Here is a 16,887-nt window from a genome sequence, read left to right as displayed (position 1 = left end):
CAGTTGAGTTTTCCAAACTCAGCAGAAATTCTCGGGTCGAGAACTTCCGCCAGTTCAGGGACTGGGTTCGCGGACTGAGCTCGCAGACTTAGCACACAAACGAGTTTTGGAAATCCCAGCAGAAATTCTCGGTCGAGAACTTCCGTCAGTTCGCGGACTTGGCAAGCCAATTCCACAATCCTACCGGTTTCTCTTGATCAACAAAGTTCGAAAACTTCGGTTCAAGGAATACATGGTTATGTCATCTAAACTCTCATTTCAATCATTGAAACATTCTCAGAGGGCGATATTCAGTCGTGAAGAACAATAGACCTTTCTCGTCAGAGTAATTTCCAAAGTGATTGAAACTTTCATGACTTTCGTCACTAGGTGAAGATAAACCTGATCAAAGCGAAACGCTTTACCAACACAAGATTTCGAGTAAAAGATAAGCAATGAATACTCAGCTCGAAATATCAAGTGTATATGATCTAGTCTATATAGCATATGACTTTTGTCTTATAAGAAGTAGGAAAAGAATAGATAGACTTTCGAGTGATAGATAAGTTCAAGTCTTCATATACCTTTTTGTTGATTAAGTTCCACGGTACCTTGGTGTAGATCTTCGTCATTGTCGTTGAATCACCATGAAGTCCTTGAGCTCAACTACACTTTTCCTATCCTAGTCCGAGACTTAGCTAATAGGATAGAAATCAAGACTTTATAGTTTTGATCACTAACATTGACAAACATGCTTGATATAGAAACACGTGCGAGGATGACCGAGCTATGCTCTAACAATCTCCCCCTTTGTCAATTTTAGTGAAAAACTATTAATACATATGGAATACAAAAAAGATAAACTTTAGTGGCTCCTATTCCATAGTCCAATCTTCAACGTTCCTTGAAATCTTCGTCCTTCCAAGTACTCCAATGATCCCAAAGGTTGTAAGTTTAGTATCACCGTTGTTGAAGATCCATAGCTATAACAATGAGAGAAATCGAGATTCTCGATCATTATTATACAGTGTCATAGTATTATTATGAACATCAAAGTCCAATTGCATCACGACTTTAACAATAATACTATGGTGATATGTATCACTCCCCCTTAGTCAATACTCCATCTCGATCATGGAAACCACTCCCCCTTACACAATGATCCGAAAACCATATGTATTTGTAGAGTGACCTACAATATTTATCCCCCTTTTTGTCAATAAAATTTGTAAAGGTACAAGAACGGGTTCATAATGAAATTTCCACAAGAGACATTTCATGACCAAAAGAAAGACAACATATCATCTTAATTTAGATGCAATCTTATAGCCGAAGATAATAGCATTCATCAAGGAGTTTTAAGATGCAAGATAACTCCTATAAAATTCCACAGCCGCACTCCCCGCAAGATATTACCATTAAGCACAAGTTCAAAAGAACTCTCCCCCATTTGATGTCATTCCCAAAGGAACAACAAGAGCGACCTTAATTTCGAAAGAAAAGAAGGATTTTTATTTGGACACCAAAAACCATGTGAATGATTTTTTATATCCAAAACTCAACCAAAATACTCACAAGTAAACCCATGAATATTCTAATTGGAATACGCAATTAAATCAAAACTACAAAAGTGATCAATTTAATTGAAAGTGCTCAACATAAGTAAACTCAAGGAGAAACAGGCTACGATTAAGTTAATCATATGGAGGGGACTAACTTAATCGTTCAAGTACTCAACATAAGGAAAACCTTACGGAATACGTGACTACATTAACCAAGAGAACATGATAGTGTATCCGTTCATATACTCAATACAATAACGTGTGGAATATATGAAAACTCAATTAGATTAATTACAAGAGAACCTATAATTAATCTAATCAGAATACAAATAACCAAACTAATCACCGAGGTAATCAATTTAATTATTTTGAGCTCAACATAAGAGATTATGGAACCCCGACTAAGATTATCATGAAACATGACCATCTTAACCGCACATGTACTCAACATAAGAAGGAAAACTTATGTAGTACAAAACTAAATAACCAAGGATGATTAATTTAGTTCATAACACTCAACATATAACATCTTACGGAACAACCAACAAAGCCAAGGTAAATCGACTTAGTTGTAAGGTGCTCAACATAAGACACATAATGGAGCCTTCACGATAAAACATAATAAAATGGATCAATGAAGATCAATACCGTGGATAACATACAAGGATCTATTCTATCTTTGCATCATTATATGCATAACAACATAATAGACTTTATCCTTGTCATACAAAAGATTTAATCCTATTTTCCATCAAATACATGATTGCATAGGCATAACTTTGTATATGTCAAAAGTCCATTCGTCCTTTCATCAATACGAATATCAATTCATGAACGACTTTACTTTTGACCGCAATATGGGACCTTCAAGTTCACGGAGGCAAACAATACATATCCCATAAAAATATTGCAATATAACAAACCAAGAAAATACTGCAATAACTATCATCCTCCAAATATTTTTAGAATTTAATACCAATAAACCTAAAAAATAACATAAGAGAATGAAACAAAAATAGTTATGTGTAGTCACAATCATCGCTATTCAAAGCACTAATTATTCTTCCAACTAATCCAAAAGGAAGACATACTAGGTATCTAAACCTCTTGTAAATCGTTTCACTTACTTTGAATATTCTTCTCGTATTCCCTATATTCTTCAAGCTCATCTTCGATTAGGTCAATCCTTGATTCAAGACTATCCATTTTCTCTTCAAGTCTTTTGGAAGAAACTTCAAGTTCATTTTTCATAGCACGAACTTGTTCCAAGACGAGATTCATTGTTAAAGAGAGCTTATCAAACTGAGAGACAGTAGGGTTCTCATCAGAAGAAGAGACATGTTTTTCATAGCATGTCTCATTATCAGAAGAGTCGAAATGAATCTTCTTTGAAGGAAACATAACCGTCCATACATCACTTTCTTTGCTTGAAAGACTAGAGGAGGACATGGTAGAGAAGATGAAATGAGAAAGTAGAAGAGGTAGTGCTTAAAAGAAACCAGGGAGTAGAAATCCCAGAAACACCCTTTTTATCAAACCCCAACAGAAGTTAGTTACCTGAAAATATGGAGCCGTTTATGAACACCACCTGGTAGAAGCACACACAGATTATATCACAGTCCTCTTGTATATCATGATCCTTGTGTAAGAGGAAGAAACGCAAGAACCATTTTTCAACACGATTACTGAACACAAGGCCTCCAATCCAAGTTTGGATTGGGATAAATCCTGCAGAGAGAGAAACCACTCATTGTACTAGGTTTCTGATTATCCATTTGAGAAGGAGAATTATGAAGAACTTTCCTATCCAATGTAAGCACAGTTTTAAAAAACTTGACTGTTGATCTTTTCCAATCTCGCACCGTTTTTGAAAACGCCTTTTGATGAAGGGAGGACTTCCTTTCTTTTTTCTTCATACAACGGTTAGCCAGACGGGACTGTTTTTGATTTGACGTGCTAAGATGATCCTGAGATGAACTCAACTGAACAGAGCGATTTAGTAGGATTTTTTCCGAGAAACTCCTGGAGTTCAATACACAATCAGGAGAGGTTGGCTGATCCACATAATCATGAGAATTATTTTCAGAAAAAAGACTGAGAGAGCAATCATAGATTTCCTTAGGACAATAATCAAGAGTATTCATCCATGCTTTAGTTATCTCTCTTACCTCAGTTTCAGGATTTTTTTGAAGAGACTTGAACACACACAAGACTAGTTTCATTAGTATGGCTCTTCTTGGTATTCTTATCCTTTTTATTGACTAACGAAGTTTCCTTTTGAGACTTTCTTTTACTACGTCTGAGGATTTTCTTAAGTTTTTGTGTAAACAGAAACAACGTAGAAATATAGCAATTCTCATTTTTCTCTTTCGTCAACTTCGGATGACAAGACTTGTGATCAGGAGAGGTTACACGATTGCCAATAAATTGGTGATCATCTCTTGCCATATATTCGCGATCGAAAATTCTAATTTTTCCGATAATTGTGTTTCGCGAAAGAGTATTAAGGTTATTTCCTTCAACGATGGCATGTCTTTTAGATTCGTATCTAGATGGCAGCGATCGGAGGATTTTCATCACAATTTCCTTTTCAGGAATGGCCCTACCCAATGCACATGATGCATTAACAATTTCAGATAGTTTGTGATAAAAATCGTCGAACGAATCTTCTTGTGCCATATAAAGGTCTTCCCATTCGGAATTAAGGTTTTGAAGCCTAGCTTCCTTTTCACTGGGGTTACCTTCGAATACGCTTTCTAAAGTATCCCAAGCTTCTTTAGACGTAGTGCATGATGCCACATAATGTCTAAGGTTTAGGGTAATAGCATGCAGGATGACATTCAACCCGTCGGAGTTTTGCCTTGCAGCAACTAACTCGGCAGTATTGTACATACATAAATCTTTTGGTACAACAACATCTATTTCCATAACAACGGTAGTCGCATAGCCATTCACAACACATATCCATGATTGAAAGTCATGCGATTGAAGAAATGTGCGCATAGAAACTTTCCACCATAGATAGTTTGAGCCATCGAGGACTGGTGGTACGTTAACAGAGATAACATTTCTGTCCATAAAGTCAGATTGCTACAAACACAGATTGATGAGGTCTTTAACGTGTTTGCCTGATCTGATACCAATTGAAAAGGCGGGGGTCTAACAACACCACCAAATATTTCGCTTAGAAATCTGTATGGACTAACTCCGAAATACTTTGCTAGAGAATCAACTAGACAGCCAGACTCAATCTAGATAAAAAGTATCTCAAAGAGTTATTATCTCAATCTCTCGATTTGATTTCTACTCAAGATAAAATCAATAGCGAGTCTTTATCAAAGAGAGATAACTTGGACGGTACCAAAGACCAATGTCCAAGGATCAATCAACTACAATCAACAACCAAAAGTTGGATTAGAGAAGTTGATGATCACGAATGCACAACCTGTATTATTTCTATTATATAATATATAATTCGGAAAAGAAATAACACAAACACCAGAAGTTTTGTTAACGAGGAAACCGCAAATGCAGAAAACCCCCGGGACCTAGTCCAGATTGAATACACACTGTATTAAGCCGCTACAGACACTAGCCTACTCCAAGCTAACTTCGGACTGATCTATAGTTGAACCCCTACCAATCTACTACTGATACAAGGTACAGTTGTACTCCTACGCCTCTGATCCCAGCATGACACTGCGTACTTGATTCCCTTTGCTGATCTCACCCACAACAAAGAGTTGCTGCAACCCAAAATCATAAACTTGATAATAAACGAATCCGTCTCACACAGAAAAGTCTATCAAAAGGGTAAATCTGTCTCCCACAGATAAACCCTAGGTTTTGTTCCGTCTTTAGATATAAAATCAAGGTAACATGAATCAATTGATAATCCAGACTTATATTCCCGAAGAACAGCCTAGATTAATCAATCACCTCTCTACAATCCTTCCTGACTACACAAGCGGATTGTCGAGGAATCACAAACAGTGAGACAAAGATGTTTTTGACTTCTTTATCTTGCGTATCGGAGAACTCTCACGATCTCAAGCCAATCAATCGATTGTACTCGTACAATAGAAGATGCAAGATCAGATCACACAACTACGATAAAAGTAGTATCGGTCTGGCTTCACAATCCCGATGAAGTTTTTAAGTCGTTAACTCGAGTTTAGAGAAGAAACTCAAGAGTTAATGGAGATCGACTCTTGTGAGAGCACTAGTAGCACACAGACGTGTGGGGATTAGGTTTGCTCAATGCTAGAAGTCTCCTTTATATAGTCTTCAAATCAGGGTTTTGCATTAGGCACAAAGCAAACTTTATTCACCGTTAGATGAAACCTGATTTAGATTCAAGCCAATATCTCTCAACCGTTAGATCGAAAGACATATCTTGTTATACACACTTGGGTACACATTTACTGGGTTTGAGAAAAACCATGCCCAAATGAGTACACGTATGTTGGTTCAACGTGATAACCCAAAAGGTCAACCATATGAGCATCTCATATTAATCATGTTATTCTTCACCATAACTAGTTCAATTGACTCAAATGAACTTGTTAAGAGTTGTTCAATTGCTATGAGATCTTATGTAACTACACAAGGCACAATTGAAACAAAGATGATTCTATTCGATTAGAATCGTCTCATGAACATTATAGCCACGGTTTGCATAAAGCATTCCTTAATAATTAATGTTTCATGTTCAGAGCACATCTTTAGATCATAACCTCTTAATCTCACAAACAAGTTCACGGACTTAAGTTAATCGGTTGAGTTTTCCAAACTCTGTAGAAATTCTCGGGTCGAGAACTTCCGCCAGTTCGCGGACTGGGTTCGTGGACTGAGTTCGCGGACTTAGCACACAAACGAGTTTTGGAAATCCCATCAGAAATTCTCGATCGAGAACTTCCGTCAGTTCACGGACTGAGTCTGCGGACTGGGTTCACGGACTTGGCAAGCCAATTCCACAATCCTACTGATTTCTCTTGATCAGCAAAGTTCGAAAACTTCGGTTCAAGGAATACATGGTTATGTAATCTAAACTCTCATTTCAATCATTGATACATTCTCAGAGGGCGATATTCAGTCGTGAAGAACAACAGACCTTTCTCGTCAGAGAAATTTCCAAAGTGATTGAAACTTTCATGACTTTCGTCACTAGGTGAAGATAAACCTGATCAAAGCGAAACGCTTTACCAACACAAGATTTCGAGTGAAAGATAAGCAATGAATACTCAGCTCGAAATATCAAGTGTATATGATCTAGTCTATATAGCATACGACTTTTGTCTCATAAGAAGTAGGAGAAGAATAGATAGACTTTCGAGTGATAGATAAATTCAAGTCTTCGCATACCTTGTTGTTGATGAAGTTCCACGGTTCCTTGGTGTAGATCTTCGTCGTTGAATCACCATGAAGTCCTTGAGCTCAACTACACTTTTTCTATCCTAGTCCGAGACTTGGCTAATAGGATAGAAATCAAGATTTTATAGTTTTGATCACTAACATTGACAAACATGCTTGATATAGCAACGCATGCGAGGTTGACCGAAATATGCTCTAACAGTTTGGTTTAACTACTGGACTGAGGAGGCAAAGTGCATTTCTCCCGAGGATGCGATTGGATGAGCTTTGGTGTTAAAAGCTACTTCTGATATCATATTAGTTGGCGACTGAATTTCTGTGATTAAATCACTTAAAGATTTCAATATCAACTTCGGATAGAGAGGAAAATATATGATGAGAGTTTATCAAGCCATGTATGGCTGTTTTAAAAATTGTTTTCTTGTGTTTCTTCATATAGATAATATAGGGATAGTAGATACTCTTGCTAAAGTTATTAATTAAGAGCTTTGCGTTTTTAAACTTCACTACTTTAAATATGTCAAGGTGTGATAAAGATAGTTTTTTTCCAGCTTTATGTAAGAGCAAGTCCATTGGGGTAGCCAAATGGGCAGCTTTGCCATTTTCACTCCATAGTGGGACTGCCAAACATGTAAAATGGTTGGACAAACCCTGAAACAAAAAGGTTTTCCATCGCATCTCAGGCATAACATAAGGCTAGTTATCCTCTACCAGGCTGAGGCTCGACTCACCCTGAGACAAGAGGCCTTGTTAGAGCCGACAACGGCCAATCGTATCCAAACTGTCTCTAATTCCGCTCCCTATAAATTGAACCAATTTCAACTCCAAAATCATACCTTCTACACCCACAACTTCTAATAATTTCACCCCAATCATAATTGTTCAAACTCAAACTCCTAATCTCAGTATTTGTAGGGGGAAAAAACTCTCAAAAGAAACGCAAAATAGTTCATTACAAAAAGTTCGCGGTCCAAAGTATAGTCGTCTGGATGATGATAAAGATATTTGCAGAGGTTAAGTAGAAATTACGCTTGATCCTATCAATCGTGTTCAACAACCACATTATATGCCTTGGTGAAATATTCTTACACGATTTAGTCCGGAAACTGGGAATCCAAAACAGCGTGATGCTTCCGGGTTGTCAAGTCGTCTTGGTACAACGCATCATTTGTTATTATCCTTCCTCTCGATATCTCCATATATATCTTCTTCTCAATACAATTCTTGGTTCTAGATCTTGCGGAATTTTTCTGTATATAATTGTAGGTGATGGTGATCGTTCTCTCATTGTCTGAATCTGCATCCATTTGATCGAACTACTGTATAAACCCTTTTTATTGATGGAAAAATATTCCGCTAATAATTTTGCTTTTTCATTTTACAAATTATGATCCATAATGAATAAAACCGTTGAAAACAAGAAATATAATTAAGAAATTGGAATTTTTCCTGTGAAGATAGAGAATAAATAACGGTTAAATATGTTTACCATCAGTGAATTGGGAGTGTTCGTATGGGTCTCGTCAACCTTTTACCACCGCACGAAAGTGACTTTGCCCATCCACGTAGCACTAGTTTGATTTTTGATTTAATTCTTAAAAATTCTCTTTTACTATCGGAAAAAAAAGAGCTTTAACAAATACACGTACTGTCAGACCCAACACCAGAAAAAGAAAAGAAAAAGCCTTTCGTTGCTCCTTCAAAACCCTAGAAAATCCTCCTATCGCCGTCAAATCTCCCCGCTTAGATCGGGCCTTTGTTGGTCGGATCTAAGCATGATTCTTCTCGTTTCATTGCAGCCAGCTTCAATCTAAAACCAAAAAGCCAAGATCCCCTCTTTTCCATATAAACCTTAACAACAGATTCATGCTGTTGATCAAAATTGTCTGCTAATCTTAGGTTTGCCGGCCTGAATGTTCACAATTAATGCTTGCTACAACTTGATTTCTCCTTATTGTTCTAGATTCCATGGGTTCTCCTTTGAAATTGTTGTTGCGAAAGATGTTCAAGGTTTTTTTTTCAGTTGATGTCCCGGAGACGGCGGTTGATTTCTTCGATTACTTCTCAACCTCTTCTGATTCCTTATCGCAATTGGATCGGCTGCTCGGATTTGGTCAATAACCTTTTATTTGGAATCACAAAGAGGTTTTATTCCAACTTGTTATTATCTGACCTTGTTTCTCTTTCTTTTTTTTTTTTGAAAGATGACCTTGTTTCTCACTCTTTGATTTAGATGTTAGTTTCATTTCATCTTTTTTCCCTTTAATTTTCCACATATGGTCTCTGTTTAAAGTCTGATTGTTGTTTGTTCTAAGATAACTATCAATTGTGTCTTTGAAGGCGTTTGTTTTAGCCTGCATTTTCATCCGTTTGTCGGCATGCCATTCTTCACCTTTGGCGGTACTTTTAAAAAATTTAATTAAAAAAAAAAAGGAAAAAGTTTTAAAAAGAAAACTGAAAAACCCTTGTCGGTGTTGTGATGAAATAAATATAGGTCATCTATGAGGATTTTAGTAGTTCTTAATCAGGCTTTAATTATTCTTTGATCTAGCCAGAGTTTTTTCTCACTGTGAATCAATAGTAGTTTTAGGTGTTTTCTCGTGGTAAAGTTTTGGGAAACAAGGTCAGATATTTTGTTTGGGAAGTTTGCCTCATTTGATTCTCCATGCCAGTCTATATTTGGATTATTGCAATAAGATTATCTATATCCTGAAACTCTTTTGACGTTGGAAGGGGAGATTTCAAATGCTTTAGGTTTAAACATCTTGGTCTTCTGCTCTATTTCCTGGGGTTAGATTTAGACTCGGTCATCCACAAAAGCTATGGGTATCATAATGAAGATTTATCTCCAGATTTCTAAATTCCAGCAACTACCTCTCAAGATTCTTCGCAGCAGCAGCATCAACAATTTTCGTACATGGAACAAATCCTCTCATCTCAAGTGTTAGTAGCAATGCTCAATTGTTGTCATTTGAGCCGGTAGATAGTCAAATTATCTATTTCTAGAGCTTCTTCTCTTAGCGCATTCCTAATTTCCTTTGTATTTGTATTCTCTTGCGTTAGTTGGTCATATAGTTTCTTTCTAGTTACTTTTCAAGTGAATTTATATTCCTGTTTACCGTAGTTTAATCTAGTTGAGTCTGTAGTATTTCAGTTATTAGTAACACTTATAATAGCTCTATTAGCTCTAATCCTTCAAGGGAGGAGATTGGGTTCTACTTCAAGACAAAATCCTGGTTAAAGACTTGAGCTGAAGTTATGGATCAAGTCGCACAACAAAGGATTATAGAGATATCACCCGGGCCGTTCACCACAACATCAAGATATAAAGACCTAACTAGCAACTTCAATCAATTGCATCGAACACTTCCATCACCAAATAAGTTTTCGTGGATACTGTCGTGTCTAACAAATATACAACTTTTCTTGTGGAAAGCATTGATCGAAGGACTTTGGACCTTCGACACCGACATCCTCCCCCGATGCATCTACGATCCGAAGACTGCTATTCAGATCCACTATCATATTGTTGTAGATTCATGGTTAAAGTATTCCGAAAATAAAGAAGAAATTAAGAGGGCGTATCATTCTAATTGTAATCGATGAATCTTGGAATATTTTATACGCTGGTGTAATAGTCCGTTAGTAATTTAATAAAATTCATGCGTCAAAAAAAAAAAAATATACGTACAGTGGTATAAGTCCGAGTATTAGTTGACCTGTTGAGTGTTGACTGAACCAAAACACACTGTCCTTTTATTTTGAACTTTGCCATGCGAGATCCATCCATTAAACCCTTGACTGTAGTTCATTTCAGGAGGCGGATAGAAATTCTTCGTTTTCTCCTAATCATCATTCTGCTACTGCGAAAAAACACAGGATGAAATCGATAAGGTTAGGGAGGATGGATGCGTCAACACCGACATCAACTACGATGATTCTAGGTTCACTTCTTCTGATTCAGATGTTCCTTGCAGATGCAGCTTCTTCAATTGGGGATTCTGATGGGGTTAGTTTCAACTACGAAGAAGATTTAATGGAGATTAATGATTCTATGATTTCTGATCACAACAAGCATCAGAATCTAATTCCGATCGTATCTCGTCCAGCGCTCAAAATTTTGAATCGAGTTTCAGTCCTTAATGAGGACTCAATTGAAGACCCAAAGTTTTCGATCAGCTGAAATTGCTCAAAATATGGTGGATGAAGTTTCTTCTACAACTGAATACAAAGAAAATGAAATCGAGATGCAGTCTCCGTCTATCAAATCAAATCAAATCTGTGAGGCGGAATTATCAAGGTTGTTCGCTGCAGTCAGGGATGACTCGGTGGATCGTTAAACTAACCCGGATGACTCAGTCCAGGTAAGATTCCAGTTGGCTAGTTGTCCACGTGACAACCTCTTACGTCAGCATTATTATCAACTTTTTGTTTTGGTTATGGGGCAGCCCTTATAAACTTAAAATTTTCCCTCCTGCTGTGTTCTTCCCTCCTCCTCCTCCTCTGTCTTTTGATCAATAATCTTGATCAATACTACTTTCTTTCTCTCTTTTCATTGAAGGATTACTTCTGAAATGGGTTTAATCATTTCATTATTATTAGGAAAGAAGAAATCAAAAAGAAGGTCTAAGAAGAAAACTCCTCCTCCATTGCCCATACCTCCATTACAAGCCCCTTTACAACCTTGAAGTAAGCTAAATTGCTCCAAATATGGAGCTTATCGACCAGTTAAGATCATAAGTAGTGTTGTTCTTGAAGATGGGTCTTTTGAGTATTTTGTAATCCACTTCTTGAATTTTAGAATTTTAATGGGTATTGATAATTGCGACGGGGTTCTTGAATGGATTTAATCCTTCTCCACTTCTTGAATTTTATAGTTTTAATGGGTATTGATAATTGTGATGGGGTTCTTAGAATTGATTTACTCCTCCACTTCTTGAATTTTAGAGTTTTAATGGGTATTGATAATTGTGATGGGGTTCTTGAATGGATTTCTTGAATTTTGGAATTTTGATGGGTATTGATAATTGGGATGGGGTTCTTGAAACACTCTTTATGTGTTTATAGTTAAGTTTCTGTATAAGCTTATGATTGGGAGGGTTGTACAGTTGGGTTTCAAGGAAATGGATTTTGATATTAGGAATTAGGGGGGTTCTTGAAAGGCTGTTAGTTGGTATGATTAGGAGTTTTTTTGTTTGAGTTTGGTTGTAAAATTAAAATGCTATACATCTGGAAGCAACTCTTTTTAGTTGGTATGATTGTGAGTTTGTTTCCTTTATCAGCTTTCTTCTGCTCTATTGTTATATAATGCCCACAAGAAAAAAATATGTGGGGAGATATGATTATAGGCATACCATTTAGCAGTTTCGGGAAAGCCTATGTTCGTGATGCCTGCATTTTCTGTAGTAATAGACTCTCCCACGCTTGATACGCACACTGCAAACTTTGATATCAAGCATTCCAGATTGTGGTATGCTTGTACCAAGGAACGTATTCTTCTTTCCTACATATTTTATTAGTATATTCAAGAGTCGTGATTTTAGGGTTCTTGCCAAGAAAATAATCTTACTGATGCATATGCTTTTGCTATGTTTATGCTGTTTTTGTTCTTTTCAGTAAAAACTATGATTGTTGCTTACTATGACGTCTATTTGCATCTGTTTTGCATACCATCTGTTACAGCTCATAGGAGGAACGATGAGTGGGTTCAGCTTGCACAACTAAAAATGGAGTCTTTAATGCCAAATGTTGAAGATGTTACACCTGAAGAGCTATCTCGAGTAAGAACAGTGGCCTTCATACAGCTGCGTAGAAATGAGATTAAGACATGGTATCCCTCACTAGTCATGTCTGAATTCAAAGATTGTATAAAGCTCCATGTTTGTGAGTGTTGCCTTGCGTTTACGAACTCTAAAACTCAGCTCAAAAGGCATAAGGTAAGCTAACACTTAAATAGTTGTTTATGTTCTGTATTAAAATTGTGTATGTAAATATACAATGCCATATTAGATGACTCCTAACTATGCTTTCTGAAACTCTATGGTTTTGCAGAAAGAATGTCAAGGTAGAGACCCCCCTGGCCACAAGATTTATATAGATGGAAAGTTATCAGTTTTTCAGGCAAGTTTTGATACGTTTGCTTTAGCTGTAGAATGTTACCTAAATTACATTTGAGAACTTATAATATAGAAACATTTGCAGATAGATGGAGCTAAACTTGATTACTGTGGCAACATTTGCTATCTGGGTACTATGTTCCTTGATTTGCCTAATTCTGAAAGAACTGAAAGCTCCATGTTCTATGTCCTAGTTGTCCGTGATGACTGATAGCATATTTTTCTGAGGTGAATCTTCCAGTCCTCCAGTTTATATAGCTTATGAAAATATAGTTACCGTGATGTAGATATAAACTCCACTATTCATTATCAATGCAGGTAAAACAAATGATGGAACCTTACTTTAGTTCTAGGTTTTTGTGTCTTCCACCTCATCAGAGACGCGGTTATGCAACTTTACTTGTTAGACTTGGTAATATTTTGTTCTTTGTGTAATTTGTCTGGTTCCTCATTGTTCGTCTCTTGGTTCCTTCTGGCTCGTAGTTATTCTTTTCTTTTATTTTTTGTAATTCTAGCATGTGAGCTCAAAAGGGGTGAAGATGGGGGTGCCTTTTCATATTATAGCAAGTTCTGGAATTGGATCACTCTCTGGAGAGAAATGAAACACCTCGCTGGACAATCTTACGAACCATCAAAATTTATAATAAAAGAACCCCTAGGTGGAGGCTGCCAATGAATAGCTACTAGCCTAGGAATAGAAACAGCCAGTCTCCTGGTCAGCTATGTACCTGCAATTGTGAGTGATCACAGATTGTGATATGTTCTTAGCTTGAAAGATAGTATCACATCTGCCTGACCACAAGCCACTATGACTCTTTTAATTAGAGTCTCTCAGTAAGCTGATTCAACTTCAGATTATCAAACCAGCCACAGATAGTCTTCAAGATTGAGATTGCATGATGGCTGCCAACCAATAGTTGCACTCCAAATCGCTGTTGAGAAATTGCACTGTAAGATGACATGTGAAGCTGCTTCTGGATGTTGAGAGCAAAGGATAGGCAGTATCCAGATTAGGAATAAAGCCTGCTAGTTTATCTCATGTTGGTGTTCTTGATACACACATCCATAAGAATTGCCTGATTCTTGGCAGGATTGGGAGCTTCATAGTCTCTTGAAAATCTGTTGCATTCTTTGACCAACTGAGTTATACTGATGTTTTTTCGTCATATCGTTTTATGTGGTTATTTATGTAGTGGGTTTGATTTTGCACATCGTTTTTGAACAGGACCTCAGTAGACTGACGGGATTACAAGTTGAAGATGTTCGAACCACACTACTGGGTCTGAGAAGACTTGAGAGAAAACAATGTAAGTTCAAGTATCATTTCAGTCTATACAGTGGGATCCATGATGAATTCCAGACAGGCATTGAACTTCACAATACTGAGAACCTGGATACCCAAGTTGATAGATGTCCTGAGTTTGATGTGGATAGTGTGATGTCGCCTCATCATCAAGGAAGAATGAAAGTTCTTATCTTTCTGTTTCTGTCTTCCTCGTTCTGTTTAGTAACATTTATTCCCCGCTTTCTGTGAACACATTATCATGAGAACTAGAACAGAGCTGTAGAGCAATGCCTCGCGTAGATGGTTGTTTTTTCCTTCTGTCACTGTAACATTTACAGTTTCAGTTTTCTGTTTTGACTGAAAGCGTTTTGTGAATTTTTATATATAGCGCTTTGTCAAACCATAATATGAAACATCTTTACCTTGTGGTTCTGGCTATTCAAAACATGTGTGAAACTGTTTGCCTTCTCTAATTTTTTGGTGTTAAATGTGATTTGTGTAGTTTAATTGTGATCCGGTGAGTTAGGATCCTTTCCAGCGGACATTTTATTACTAAAACCAGTAATTATGTCCCTGGCTAGTTCTGGTACTCATTGCATACAATAGAATATGTATTGAATAGTTAAATCAAAACTTATGTGGTTGAGCATCAGCCAAATTCCTTCTGTGAGAATTCATTACACGAACTCAAAATGTGCAAACCAAAAAGCCTCCCAAAAGCAATATGTCAGGTTGATAAAGAGAGTACTCAAAAAAAAAAAACAAAAAAAAATGGGTACCTCTCCTTTGTAATATCTGACAAAACATCAGCCAAATGGTTCTTTAGTTTTTTAGTTTACCTCTCGTGAGTCTCGTCCTAAACAAAGATGGTCAGGCCACAAAAATGTATAATGGTAACAACTCTAGATCGGGGGCATCGTGGGGCGATGTCAGTATATGCACAGCGTCATACCAATTGCATACTACATGCACGTGCAATCAAGAAATCATGAAATCAATCTCCCCTTCCCTGGATAGTTCGATGGTTTAAAATTGCCACAAAAAATTATTATAAAAAAAGAAAAAAATAAAATAAAATCTAATAGCATGTTTGGAATTTGGATAGCACATCAGAAGTAGCTCTTCGCCTTCTAAAAATCGATAAAATCAGAAGTCAGTTTGGATGTCAAATTTCGAAACGATTTCTAGAAGTCGAAAATTTAACTTTTTATGAAATAAAATAGTTTTGCTTTTGACTTCTGCTTCTGACATCCACTTTCCGAAAAGTAGAAGCAGTTTGTAACCAAACGCGCTATAAGAATCTGTCAAGCATCAATGCCTTCACAGAACGGTAAAGATTTTCTCGTTGGCAGTTCTGGTGTCGTCAATCAAAATTCAGTTACTAGTCAGTCAGCAGATAACTCTGACACTAAACCAGGAACCTCAATGCAGCGTCGGTCCAGCAAACTGAGTTTTTTTTTTTCCTTTTGTTTTGAAGCATGAACTTTATAAGATTACTAGAAAGATGTTGTTACACTAGGGTAAGTAATACCCGAATGGTCAACAATTATAATTGAATCGGTATGCGAAGACTCTCCAGCGAACTGAGTGTATCCTTAACTTGATGATGCATCGTGGATATTTATTCACACTAGCTCGACTTTTGGATTGATTTTGAGGAATGAGAGATAACTACAAGGAAGCAAGGACAAAAAGCTTCATAATCGCATCAACAGAAGAAAAAAAAACAGAAGTTTTAGCTCTCTTTTAACAATAATTTGAGAAATGATATCGTAATTGTTTTCGGGAAATATTGTTGTTCCTCTGTGTTCCCTCTGTTTGTGCAGTGCAACTATCACTTTTATGGAAGAATCCTACTATTGGGACTTTGAGGGGTGTGACTTTGGGGGCTTAAAATGCTAGGTGGAGACTAAATGGTATAGGGGGAGATCAGAATTATGTAAAAGTTCAGAAACACCCTCAATCATTTTCACTTATGACACTTCTACCTTTCCATTAACTGATAATCAATTTAAAAAAAAACTGAATTTTATTAAATGTAAAAAAACTGAAAATAAAAAGAAAAACTGACCCCCTTTCATTCTTATCCTCCCGTCTTCTTCTTAATCTTCTTCCATTGTTCTTCGTTTATCAACGATTAATCGTCGATTCAAAAAAAAATCGTCGTCGATTACACACATTGTATAAAAGCATGAAAGCAAAGGAAAAATTAGGTCATTCTTCGTCGAATCAACCTCCTATTGAAGCAGAGAAACCAACTCCAACTAATGAAGTGGTAAGTGAAGATGAAGAGGAATTGAATGAACGAGATGGACCAGCCTCCCAGACTCCTGATATGACAACAATAAGGTATGAATCGAAATACCCATTGTTTATTTAAGCTCTTTCTCGATCTTTCAGTTGGTTTCGAAGATTTTAGGTCTGAAAAAACAGTTTCAGAAATTGATTACGGCTGGGAGTTCTTTGATTCCCAACCGTAAATAGGTATCACGGTTGGGATAAGTTGAATACCCAGACGTTTAATTGTAACACGGTTGGGAGATATAAGAACTCCCAGCCGTTTTTATTTTCA

The 16,887-nt window shown here is 36.8% G+C and overlaps 2 long non-coding RNA genes across 2 annotated transcripts; both read left to right on the top strand.

The window, feature by feature from the left end:
- The first annotated feature begins 8,545 nt into the window (after positions 1–8,545).
- On the top strand, positions 8,546–13,034 carry LOC113348982. Its single transcript, XR_003359862.1, has 3 exons — positions 8,546–11,278; positions 12,597–12,850; positions 12,966–13,034. It is a non-coding gene; the product is annotated as an uncharacterized LOC113348982 (long non-coding RNA).
- Positions 13,035–13,119: 85 nt separating this feature from the next.
- On the top strand, positions 13,120–14,715 carry LOC113348981. The gene is made up of 3 exons (XR_003359861.1): positions 13,120–13,258; positions 13,349–13,442; positions 13,546–14,715. It is a non-coding gene; the product is annotated as an uncharacterized LOC113348981 (long non-coding RNA).
- Positions 14,716–16,887: the final 2,172 nt, after the last annotated feature.

This window comes from Papaver somniferum, chromosome 2 (genome assembly GCF_003573695.1).
Source record: "Papaver somniferum cultivar HN1 chromosome 2, ASM357369v1, whole genome shotgun sequence".
Lineage (NCBI taxonomy): Eukaryota > Viridiplantae > Streptophyta > Magnoliopsida > Ranunculales > Papaveraceae > Papaver > Papaver somniferum.
Note: the sequence above shows the minus strand (reverse complement) of the source record. Positions and strands in the feature narration are given on the sequence as shown.